The 12,818-nt window shown below is 39.9% G+C and overlaps 1 pseudogene; it reads right to left on the reverse strand.

The window, feature by feature from the left end:
- Positions 1–12,818, reverse strand: part of LOC114024470 — a 49,548-nt pseudogene that overhangs the window by 17,371 nt on the left and 19,359 nt on the right.

Genomic DNA, 12,818 nt, shown 5'->3' on the forward strand with positions numbered 1-12,818 from the left:
ATGACTCCTTGAAAATCAGAATTGGGCAAGGGGAATCCAGTGAAGTTATAAGAGTTGAAGAAATTAAAAAAAAAAAGACATGAAGAATGAAAAAACAGAAGATAATGTGAAAAATCTCATAAGAAAAAAAAACAGAGCTAGAGAGCAGATCAAAAAGAGAAAGCATAAGAATAATTGGACTACCTGAAAGTTCTGATCAAAAAAAGAATCTTGATACAATAGTACAAGAAATAATTAAAGAAAATTGTCCTGAAACATTAGAACAAGAGGGAAGCATTAGAACAAGTAGAAATAGAAAAAAATCAACTGATCACCATGTAAAAGAAATCCTATGAAGAATACTCACAGGAATATTATAGTCAAATTTCGAAACCCCCACATCAAGGACAAAATATTACAAGCCACAGGAAAAACACAATTTACATATGGCAGTACCACAATTAGAATCACACAAGACCTAGCCATGGCGACATTAAAAGATCGTAGGCCTTGAAACTATATATATCGAAGAGCAAAAGAACTGGCCTTCCAGCCAAAAATATCATACCCAGCAAAGCTAAGCATAATTCTGAATGAAAAAAAAAATGGACATTTGATCTATTGTCAGACTTTCAGGTCTTTGTTAAAAAAAAAAAGACAAACCCTGAACTCAATAGAAGATTTAACATACAAGAACCAAGAGAAATATAAGGTACATACCAATGATCAGCTACAAGGGACTAAATAAGGATAGAATGTTTACCTTTTATGTGTGAAAAATGTAAAACCTACGTCTTAAGATTGTTACTAGTGTGTGATGACTAATACTAATAGACTAAATCCTTCTCAGCAATACAAGGATCTAAGACATCTCCAAAGGCCTCATGATGGAAAATGCTATCTACATCCAAAGAAAGAACTATGGAGTTTGAATGCAGATTGAAGCATACTATTTGCTATTGTTTTTCTTCTGATGTGTGTTGTTTCCTCTTTCCGGTGGTTCCTCCCAATGGTTCTAATTCTTACTTACAACATCACTAACGTGAAAATATGTTTAATAGGAATGTATATGTATAGCCTATATCAGATTGTGCACCATCTTGAGGAGGGAGGTGGGAAGGGAGGGAGAGAAGAATTTAAAACTCAAAAGCTTATGTTGATAAATCAAAATAAATTAATTTTTAAAAAAAGATTGTTACTAGTAATTAGGTAACTTATGAGGAAAATTGGGGTAGACCTGAGTATGATATGACTTCAAAAAGTAAAACCATGCAAATGCAGCTAAAAGAGTAATTATCTTCTACAAATGAAGTGCAAGAGGAAGAACTAATGCAGAGGAATTAGATGGTGGAGGGAGACTGTTAATCTCTCATTGGGAATGGGTTTAAGAGGGGAAATGCATATACATTTAAAAGAATATAAAAGTCTTCTAAATTTAGAGAGAAATAAAACTCTAAAGGGATAGGGAGGGGGGAGAGGATAAAGGAGGGATTTTTAGAGGAGTGGGTGTGAGAATAGGTTAAAAGGGGAATATAGAAGGGGGTTTAGATTTAAGGGAATGGGAGGATAAGGAAGGGATTGCTGGAGTGAGGGTAGGTTAAGTAATAGGAGGGTATGGTAGCAGGTAGAAGTAAAGTAGAGGAGTTAGGAGAGAAAGGAAAAAAAAGAGATATGTGTAAACATAAACACAAAGATTAGGAGTAGAATCTCTTAGGGAAAATATGTTTATATATGTATATATTTATATATGTATGTACACAGATATGTATGCATGTGTATATATGTATAAGTGTATGTCTATATCAATACCTATATATAAATATATCCAGTGCTCAATTGTAGCCTTGGGGTGAGTAGCAGGGAGGGAGAGGGAGAGAGAAAAAAGAACAAAGTAAAAAGTGTACAGCAGAGAACAAAAGAAAACCAACAAGGAAGCAAAGAAAAGATGGACAGCTTTCAACATAGTGCACAGTATTTAACATATAAGCTTTCTTGAAATGAAAAGTTGCTATACATTTTGAATCCTCTCCTGTATTCTGCTGTGCATGTGATTTTTTGTTTTTTCTTTATTTAAGTTTATAATGTTTCCTTTTCTTATTATATATTTAAGTTTTAACATTTGTCTAAAATTTTTAAAAAATTCTTTTTTTGGGGGGGGTGAGGCAACTGAGGTTAAGTGACTTACCCAGAGTCATACAGCTAGTGAGTGTTATGTGTCTGAGGCCAGATTTGAACTCAGGTCCTCCTGACTCCAGGGCCAGTGCTCTATCCACCATACTACCCAGCTGCCCCTAAAATTAAAAAAAAATAAAAATTAAAAAATAACGAGTAGACAGCCTTGGGCTAAGACAGTTTGACTAAGAAGGGGAAGAGAGATATGAGTCTATAGCTTGAGGAGATGACAACGTCTAATGACACTGAAGGTATTTTAAGAATCGGAGAGACTTTAGGAAAGAAAGACAGCAGGGAAGGAAGTAGTAGGGAGAGGTTGAAGGTGAGAGAGAGACAGACAGACAGACAGACAGAGACAGAGACAGAGAGATAGAGAGAGAATTGAGGTTGCAGGAAAAAAAAAAGAGGGAATGAAGGGATCAAGTGCATATATACGTGCAAAGGGATTGGCCTTGGCAAGAAAATGAACAATCTCATTGTCACAGACTAGACCAACTCCTCAACCCTTTCTGTCTCTAGACACCCCCTTGCCAGCCTACTGCTCATGTAGTGATCTCTTCCATATTAGGTATAAAATCCTTGAGGACAGAAACTATCTGTTGTTTTTTATTCTTACATCCCCAGTGTGTGGCATGGAGTAGATGTTTGATAAGTGCTTTTTCACTAATTCATTGAATCATTATCAGAGTGGTCAATGTATGAAATCCTTGAGAATACTAATATAAGGTATTTGTAAAATATTGTTATATTCAAATGGCTATTCTTTTATTACTGGTCACCTCCTCAGTGACACTATCCATAGCAGATTTTTATTGCTTCATTCAGGTAAAATTCATTGAATGATTAAACAAATCTATTTTATGTTAAGGATTCTTTATAGAACTAGTTTCTAAAAATATTCTCTCTCCTATCATGTTTCTTAGTCGTCCTTCAACACTTTTAGAAAAATTCTTTCTCTGTTTCTAACACATTGACCAACATTTTTCTGTTTTCCTGCAATTGTTAACTTCCTCACACTCAGCAAATGCCAACAGGAGTTATTTTGGGTTTCTGAAAACAAGCATTTGATTTCCAATTCACTCTGGCCAAAAATTCCAATTTTGTAACTGAGTGTCAAGCTTTCCAAAAGCCAATTACTTAGAGGACACTGACACTGTGCTTTCATTTATATAATAGCATAGCCACATCATGGCAGAATAATGCATTAGCAAGAATGCTGTTTACATTGTTTCCTGGGACACTCACAGTGATCCAATCAATGAAACTTTAAAATATCTTGTCTTTGAAATCAAGGGATCGTTAATCTTTACTGTGTCATTGAATTGTCACTATTACATTTACCTAATTGATGTCCGTGGCAATAGAATAGGTTTTACAAGAGACTTGTAGTATGTAGTCTTGTTTAACTAAAAGAAACCCTATAAGCTTCTGTGAGAGAATAAACAGGGAATTAATCTCGGGTACCAAAGCACACAGAGAAAGAAGAGTTATCTGTATGTTCCTTACACTTTTTTATCACAATGTCATCTTTATTTATGTATTTTTTAATTGAAAAGGGAATGTGTTGGTACATTGATTTAACATGTTTCTTACACTTCAAATGGCATTATGGAGCAGTACTCTATTATCTAAGACAATGAATGGAAGCTCCAGTAAATAGAGTTTTGGGGCTCAGAGTCAGGAAAACCTAAGTTCACATCCCATCTCTGAGACTTAACTGCTTTTGCATCCCTAGACAAGCTCATTTAATTTCTATTTGCTTCAAGCAAATCCCTAGGATTTGTATATAGTTATAGATAGGATACCTATCCTGGCTGGCAGAGTCTGTGGAGATTTGCCCTTGGCGTGCCCTGATGGGCACAAAACTAAAGATTGTAATTTGGCCAGACCAGCTGGCCTTCTAGATGGCAGATTATTTGGAAATTGAAACTTTAAATACCTGCAACACCGTGCGAACTGCGGTTGCTGGTTTATTTCTGTATCCAAAAACTGGAGCAAGAAGGAAAGTATAGGCCTGTGATTTCATTAGTTATAAAAACTATTCTTGGCATTGAAATCACCTCCACCAATGCACATCGGCAACTCATTTGTAACTTAAAGACTTCAGGAATTCCCTGACAAATAAATTAGACCATTTACCCAGGGTTGCTCTATAATTGTCCCTCTTCACCATGTCATGATGTCTTTTATAAGACATTAGTAGGCTTAATTCATTAAAATTCTCAATCACAATAAGCTCCACTTCTTTGCTAAACTTTGTGTCTACCTAGAAGCCACTACCATATATTTCATTAGCAGGTACGTAATGAATGTTTGTTAAATTGAATCAGAGGGTAAAGAGGTCATAACTGTTACTTGGTGTCATATAGATCTATGCAAATTGAGTGAATCCTTCATTTTATAACTTAAGTAAATGGAGATGATAATTTCACAATGTTCTCATATAGGTACACTCATAGCCACTATTTTCACCTTGGTGTTAATATGATTTCAAAACTCCAGACACCCAAGATTTCATCCTTATGGGGACTCAGGAAAAGTCATTACTCATTGGTTAACTTTCTGGTGATGAATCTTTCTGAACTTAGCTAGATTTTTTCTCAGATGACTACACACACACACACACACACACACACACACACACACACACACAGCTGGACCTGCACTCAAAACCTTTCTTTCTTGGCAGGATATGTAAGAATTTGTGCCCACTAGTATAACCTTAGAAAACCAAGGGTCAATTCATTTCTCACCTGGCTGCACAACTTTGGGACTTCTCTGACTAACTTGTCCACTATGCCCTCACATCAGATACCTTTCTCTATCCTGACTTTTCAGTTTTCTTTTGCGTTTTCTCTTCCCTCATTAGATTGCAAGCTCTTTGAGGACAGGGACTGTTCCTTCCTTTCTTCCTTCCTTTCTTCCTTTTTTTCTTTCTTTCTTTCTTTCTCTTTCTTCCTTCTTTTCTTTCTTTCTTATTTTTCTTTCTGTCTTTCTTTCTTGTATTTGTCTACCTAGCACTTAACACAGTGCTTAACACATAGTAGGTGCTTAATAAATATTCATTGACTATTATTTACTCTGATGAGGCACCAGAGCAGAACTCTAGTGGATGGAATAGTGTTAGGACAGAGAATGCACACAGTGTCAGTGTATTCTCTCTGTTAGCATTACTTAGCACGGAGACTGCAGTGAAATGGGTGTCATCACATATGTCATCTATATGCAAGGCTTTTTTTCTTATTTAGAATATATACTCCAAGAGAACAAGTGATATGTTTAGTTAAATCATTTTTAAATTATCTTGTACCCCTGTACACACACACACACACACACACACACACATACATACACACACATGAGTAAGATCACCAATTAATACTAATGGAAGTTGTTAAATATTATAATAGAGAAGCTAAGTGGTGTAATGGATAGAGCTTCAGTCCTGAATTCAGGAAAACAAGTCTTCCTGAGCTCAAATCTGGTCTCAGACACTTACTAGCTATGAGACTCTGGGCAAGTCACTTACCCCTGTGTGCCTCATCTAAAGTCAGGTCTTGCCTAATTCTAGGTCCTGGTAAGAAACAGGGGTACAACCTCATACTTCAAAATTTATCCCTGATTACATCATAAAAATTGACCATGAGAAAAATAGGAAGAACAAGTTATATGATGACATCAGCATTGTAAAAACGAATAATTTGGAAGTTCTTTTTAATAAACTGATGAAAAATGAAATGAGAAAAACAGTAGACTAATATAATAACAACATTATAAAGACAAAGAACTTTGAAAGCTGTAAGAACTATCATCAATACAATGATCATACAGGATTTCGGAGAACCAATGATGAAACGTATTATCTGCCTCCTAACAGAAGAGTAATAAATTTAGGATGCAACATGAGACAATTTTTTAACTCAGCCATTGAGAGAATTTGTTTTGATTTACTATGCACACATGTTAGGGGAATTGTTTATATTTTTCCCCAATGGAGTGTGGAATGGGCAGGAGAGAAAATAGGTTTGTACTAATTTTTTTTAAAAAATTAAATAAGAAAAAAATTAAAATTTCATCTCTCCCTATCTGCTGATTCATTTCCTATTACCTAGAAATACTCTCAAATTTTGTCCATCCTTAAAAATTTTTCATTAGAACTTATCATCTCTGTTAATTGTTACTTATATTTTTCCTTGGAAGAAAATCTGAGAGGATGCCTGAGTTCCACATGACCTGTTCCAAAGAGGAGTATAAGGAACTAGAGAAAGAGAAGAGGGAGGAGAAGGGAGAGGGGGAAAGGAAGAAGTTAGAGGAGAGGAGGCAGAAGTAGAAGAGGAGGGAAGAAAGAGGAAGAGAAAGAGGAGGAGAAAGGAGAGGAAGGAAAAAGGGGAAAGGAGGAGGACAGGCAAGGAAACAGGAGTGGAGGAGGGGCAGAGGAGAGGGAAGGAGAAGGGAGAAGAGGGGAAGGGGAGGGGGAGGAGGAGAAAGAAGAGGAGAGAGGAGAATTGGGAGAGGGAGAAAAAGGGGTAGAAGAGGAAAAGGGGAAAGGTGAAGAGAGGAAGGAGGGGAAGGGGGAGGAAGAGGAGGAAAAAGAGGAGAGAGAGCAGAATGAAAGGAGAAAGAGGAGGAGGGAAGTAAAAGGACGAGGGGAAGGAGGAAAAGAGGAGAAGGATGAGGAGAGGGAGGAAAAGGTGAGGAGGAGGGGAGGATGAGGAGAAAGAGAAAACGAAGAAGGGAAGGGAAGGAGGAGGAAGTGAGGAGGAGGATAGATGAGAGGGGGAGGAGGAGGGGAGAAGAAGAGGTTAAGGAGGGGGAGGAGCATGGGGAGAAGCAGAGAAGGGGAAGGGCAAGGGCAGAAAGAGGGGGAGAAGGAAGAGAGGGAGGAAAAAGAGAAGGAGGAAGAGGAAAAGAAAGAAGAAAGAAAGGAGGAGGGGGGGAGAGAAAGAGAGAGAGAGAAATTAAAAGAAGCTATATTTTATGGGACTTTGCACTTTCAGTTTGAATCTTAGCTCTGACAATTTCTATTTATGTGTATGTGAGGTGGGATTTTGTTATCCTTTTCAGATAACAATTCCCAGGATCCACGGCCAAAGCAATCTCCAATTTCCAGGCTCATGGCTTGTAAACAGTTTCTACTGTGACTGTGCAGTGAGATATAAGGATGTGTTAATGTGAACCTGTGAGCTTATTGTTGGCAAATTGCCTTCTTTGCATGCTTCTCTATAAATCTAGAGAGTACTGGTCAGGGATATGGGGGATTTGGGGAATGCATAAGGAAATGCATGTGTGTCTGCCTCAACTGGCCCCCACTGAGGCTTGGGGATTGGGGAAAAGTAGGAGTTGGTGCTCCCAATATCAGGAACCCATTGAGATAGACTAGTAAGAATAAATTATTATTTACCCCCTCTGAAGCTGTCCTCCTGTCCTTCTGGCTGCCCGATCAAGAGTAAACCTGTTAGAGGCTGGAGTCCAAAAACTCTAGTAGCTCCTGTGTTACAAATAGTGTAGTCGACAGGATTTGCTCAGACCAAAGAAGGAAGGAAAGTATGGCGTTTAGTGGGACTGGGATGAGCATTCCAGGATATTCCCTATTTTTTTAACTATGTTGCTATGAACCCCTCCCCAGAAATGGGAGGATGGAGCATGGACCTCTCCCCATGAGTGGGAGAATATGTCCCCTACCCCCAGAGGTCTTGAGGAAGTTTTGCTGAAAATGGGGGATACCCTTGATAACGGGTGAGCTAGAAAGGCTGCAGGAGTTGTAGGAATGCTGGAGACCCAGACTGACTTAGCCAAGAGTCGGAGACTTGGTGTGCAGCGGTGAAAGTGTCCGAGACCAGCCCAGAGAGTCTGTGGAGCAGTGGCAGAGTCAGTGATGGCAAAGTAAACAGCAGCAACCTGAGAGAAACCAAGTGAGCGCCCATGCAGCAACAGCAGCAGCAGCAGCATCGGGAGCCTTTTCCTGGTGCCCAGAGGTGGGCAGAGGAGGCCTTGGACATAACCCTTCTTTCCACCTCCCCACTCCCCCAGTAGTACTGAGGAGATGAACCGGACGGAGCATTGGCCTTGGGAGAAAAAGGTGACTGCGGAGTAGAGCAGGCAATTCAGTTTCTTGTGTTGTAGCCTGGTTAAAATTAACCATTGTGAGAAAAAATACTGACAAGCTACTGTCGGTGGAAGCCCGGCTTCAAAAGGCTCAGGCTGAATTATCCCAGGAGGGGGAGGAAAGGGAGACTTGGGAGAAAGCCCAGGAATTATTAGAGACTGAAGACCCGAATTCTTGGGGCTCAGATGCTTAGTGTTCCCTCTGCTCAAGAGGCAGAGTTATCTGATGAGCTGGAGAAAGACTTCTTTGTTGTTGTTAAGGGAAAAGGCACGTGGGGAAAGTCCCTTTTAAACTTCCCTGTACTAGAAGGGATTAAGGCTCCTACAGAGACAGAGGAGGAGCCAGGGAAGTTTCTTTTGAATTTCTCAGTGCTGCCGGAGCCTTGGTCAGAGCCAGGCTCAAGCTTCAGCAGCTCCGCCCAGCTGGGCAATGTGAGGGAGGCTCCACTAGAGGGAGCCCCTCCTCTGCCCCCTGCCCTCCTGTCATAAGGCTGGGTGAGGATGAGCTGCCCCGGAGTTGGGGTGGCGGGGACCAGAGAGCAGGGAGAGCCCAGGATGAAGCAGCCCCTCCCCCTGTAAGGCAAGACCTGCAGGAGGAGGAGGAGGGAGGAGGATTCGCTGCTGTGCTTGGGAGAAAGACAGCAGCAGGAGGAACTTTTCAACTACATCCCCCAGGGATAGGTGGGGACCTTAGGAAAAGTTGGGACCCAGGGGTGGCGTTGCCCAGGGTGGCATGAGAAAGTGCCACAGCCCCTGGGAGCCCACACTATTGTCTTTGTTGCCCAGCTGCACCCCAGACTTCGTGGCGGGGGCTGGAGCAGTCCTACTCAGACTTCTTGACTGATTCAAGTATGCAAACACCCAGGAGTGTCAGGTGGGAGCCTACAACAGAAGCAAGCTGAGCCTGAGAGGAAAAAGGACACACCCCCAAGAAAACTTTTAGGAGGATTGGACCCTCCTTTTTGATTGAGGGAAGCTCCTGTTCAGTGAGGAGGAGCTGATTGCTCACTCCCCAAAGATACTGGTCCCTGAAGAATGTACAAAGTGGGGGTGTATGTTACATAGGATGTGCTATGTTACATATCGAATGCTACGTCTGTTTAAAGCCTTGTGGCCATACTTCTTGGGGAAAAGGCAAATTACTTTCTTGTCTGTTTTGGGTCTTGTGTCCATTCTGGTAATATGCTATATTTTGTATACCTGATGCCCAACACAATGTTTATGTTATTGTTACACCCTGTATTGTGGTTGTTATGTTGTTATGGATGGTGAATGCTATGTTCTAGTTTCTTGGCTCAAGGACCCCAAAAAGTGTCACCTGTGTAGATTGTAAGAGACAGAATCCTCGTGGAGTGGAATGTAAGGTGGATTATTATTCTTTTTTTTAGACAACAGTTCCCAGAATTCATAGCCAAAACAATATATAGTTCCCAGGCTCATGACTTGTAAACAGTTTCTATTGTGACTGTGCAGTAAGATGTAGGGATGAGTTAATGTGAACCTGTGAGTTTATTGTTGGCAAATTACCTTCTTTGTGTGCTTCTCTATAAATCTAGAGAGCACTGGTCAGGGATTTGGAGGATTTGGGAAATGCAAAGGAAATGTATGTGTGTCTGCCTCAACTGGCCCCCACTGAGGCTTGGGGGGATTTAGGGGAGGGAACAAGCTGGAATGCTGTGCCTATCTTGATCGGCCCTCATCAAGACCTAGGGGTTGTTGCCCTCCTCCCCTTCTTGCTGGCCCCTGTAAGAAGCATGATTGGGGGAAAATAGAAGTTGGTGCTCCCAATATCAGGAACCCATTGAGATAGAATAGTAAGAATAAATTACTATTTAACCCCTCTGAAGCTGTTGTCCCATCCTTCTGGCTGCCTGATCAAGAGTAAACCTGCTAGAGTCTGGAGTTCAAAACCTCCAGTGGCTTCTGTGTTACATTATGTAACCTTACACTGCCCTTCCCTGGGCCCCACATAGGGAGTTAGAGTGAGTGGTCTTTAAGGTCCCTTTCAGCTCTAATTAGCTAGTGATGTTACAGCATGAAGTACATAGTAAAACAGAAAGAGCACCATAATTGGAAGTTGAAAATTTGGGATTGAATCCTCATTCTACTACAGAGGTAGCTAGGTAGTACAGTGGATAGAACACTGGATTTGAAGCTAGGAAGACTTGAGTTCAAATCTTACCTCAGATACTTCCTAGCCGGATGATTCTGAGCAAGCAATTTAACCTCTGTCCCCTTTAGTTTACTTATCTATAAAATGAGGATATTAATAGCACCTACCTTCCAGGGTGGCTATGAGGATCAAATGAAGTAATATTTATAAAGAACTCTGCAAACCTTAAAGCACTATTCAATGCTAGTGTCAAGCTATTAGGAGACACCTTGTTTTCCAGAGCTAAGGCCCAGCAAACAAGCTGTGCCCTGAGATTAGAATAACAACAATCCTTTGTGCTCACCCTGTGGATCAGCTGATGGTCCCTGAATTCAGACAAGCACCCATATGCCTCATTGTTGCTGCTGTATTTTGCTTCTATTGCTACACTACATTGTTTGACTCTTTGTCCAGCCACAAGTATATAGATCAAGGTTCAGTCACACTAAAGCAGGCCCCCACACTAGGGGCAGCACTCTGGCACATGTGTCTTTGCTTGCAAGCTGTTTCCCTCACTTTAAAATTAAACTTTTGCTTGATTCCTGACTCCCCTGTCTCCAGGCTGCTTTGTTCAGCTCTAGCCACCCCCAGTTTAGAGGTTGGTTCTGGTGCAGTTGACACTAGCTATTATTGTTTCTAACTACCTGTGTGAACTTGAGTAAGAAGCAGGTTATTAAAACTCCCTAAACTCCAGTTTCCTTATATATAAAATAAAGAGGGTTGAACTACATGACCCCAAAGTCCCATAATTTCTGATGAGTACAACTAGACAGTACTCAAGCAGACTTGAGTAATGGGCCCTGGAGTTCAGTATCAAGGCTTCAGTCACCCAGGAGAATGCTTATCATATACTTTGCTGTTATTACTGCTATCTTAATGCCATTCTCTGCCTGCCTCTTTGACATCCAGCTATTGACTGTAAATGGACCTGACACCAAATGCCTGGTTCTCTGGCCATTGTATATTGTCAGACTTCCCTAATATCATTCTCCTCCCACTTGTGAAGATGTCAGCCTGTTGCCTGTTTGTGAATCTCCTTCAGAACTGAGTCAATAAGAGACTTAAGAAAATAGATGGAGAGGAGAGAAATAGTTCAAGAACTGATTACTAGGGTCGCTAAGCCAAAATGGTGGAGGAAAAAACAGGAAGTTGCCTGAGCTCTCCCTAGTTTCTCTTGGAAATGTTAAATCAAGCTTCTAAAAAGATTCTGGAGTGACAGAACCTACAAAAAGAATGAGTGAAACAATTTTCAAGCTTAAGATAACTTAGAAGGACTTCAGGAAAGGTCTGTCTCACTTGGGTAAGAGGGAGTTTAACTTTAAAAGCCATGAAATAGGTTAAAAATGAGCAAGAAACAAAAAGAGTCCTGTATATAGAAAGCTAAGATGGCAATAGGGAAGATCAAAACACACACTCTGAAGAGGACAGCATTGTCAAAATGCCTACATGTGAAACCACAAAAAGGAATATGAATTGATCAAGCCCAGAAAGCCTTCTTGGAAGAGCTCAAGAAGAATTTTAAAAGTCAAATAAGAGAAGTAGAAGAAAAAAATGGGGAAAGAAATGATAAGTATGCAAGAGAATCAACAGCTTGGAAGAAAAAGGACAAAAATTGACTGAAGAAAACAATTTCTTAAAAAATACAATTTTTTTTGAAAATTGGAAAAGGAGGTACAAAAGCTAACTAAAGAAAACAATTTCTTAAAAATTAGAATTAGGCCAGTAGAAGCTAGTGACTCTATGAGAGATCGAGAATCAGTCAAACAAAATTTTAAAAAATGAAAAAATAGAGGAAAACATAAAATACCTCATTGGAAAAACAACTGACCTGGAAAATAGACCCAGGAGACATCATTTAAAGGGACAGCGAGGTGGCACAGTGGATAGAGTGCTGGCCCTGGATTCAGGAGGACCTGAGTTCAAATCTGGCCTCAGACACATAACACTTACTAGCTGTGTGCCCCTAGGCAAGTCATTTAACCCCATTGCCTAGTCAAAAAAAAAAAAAAAGAGAGCGAGAGATCATTTAAGAATTATCGGTCTACCTGAAAGTCATGATCAAAAAAAGATCGTGGACAACATCTTTTGAGAAATCATCAAGGATGTTAAATGTGTTTTGTAAACTTGACCATGAGCAAATCACTTAATATTTCTCAACCTGTTTTGTTGTTATAGTTTGTTTGTTGGTTTGTTTTTTGAGTAAAACAAGGATAATCATAGCACCAACCTCACAGAGTGATTAAAAGTATCAAATAAGATCATGTAGGAGTAGTATCTTTAAATCAATCTTTATAAATTTTCAAGTAGTAAATCAATATGAGCTATTTAAAGCACAATAAATGTCACTATACTATGATGAAAAAAAAGAAAGAAAGAAAGAAAGAAAGAAAGAAAGAAAGAAAGAAAGAAA

This window comes from Vombatus ursinus, unplaced genomic scaffold (genome assembly GCF_900497805.2).
Source record: "Vombatus ursinus unplaced genomic scaffold, bare-nosed wombat genome assembly UNPS02014821.1, whole genome shotgun sequence".
NCBI lineage: Eukaryota > Metazoa > Chordata > Mammalia > Diprotodontia > Vombatidae > Vombatus > Vombatus ursinus.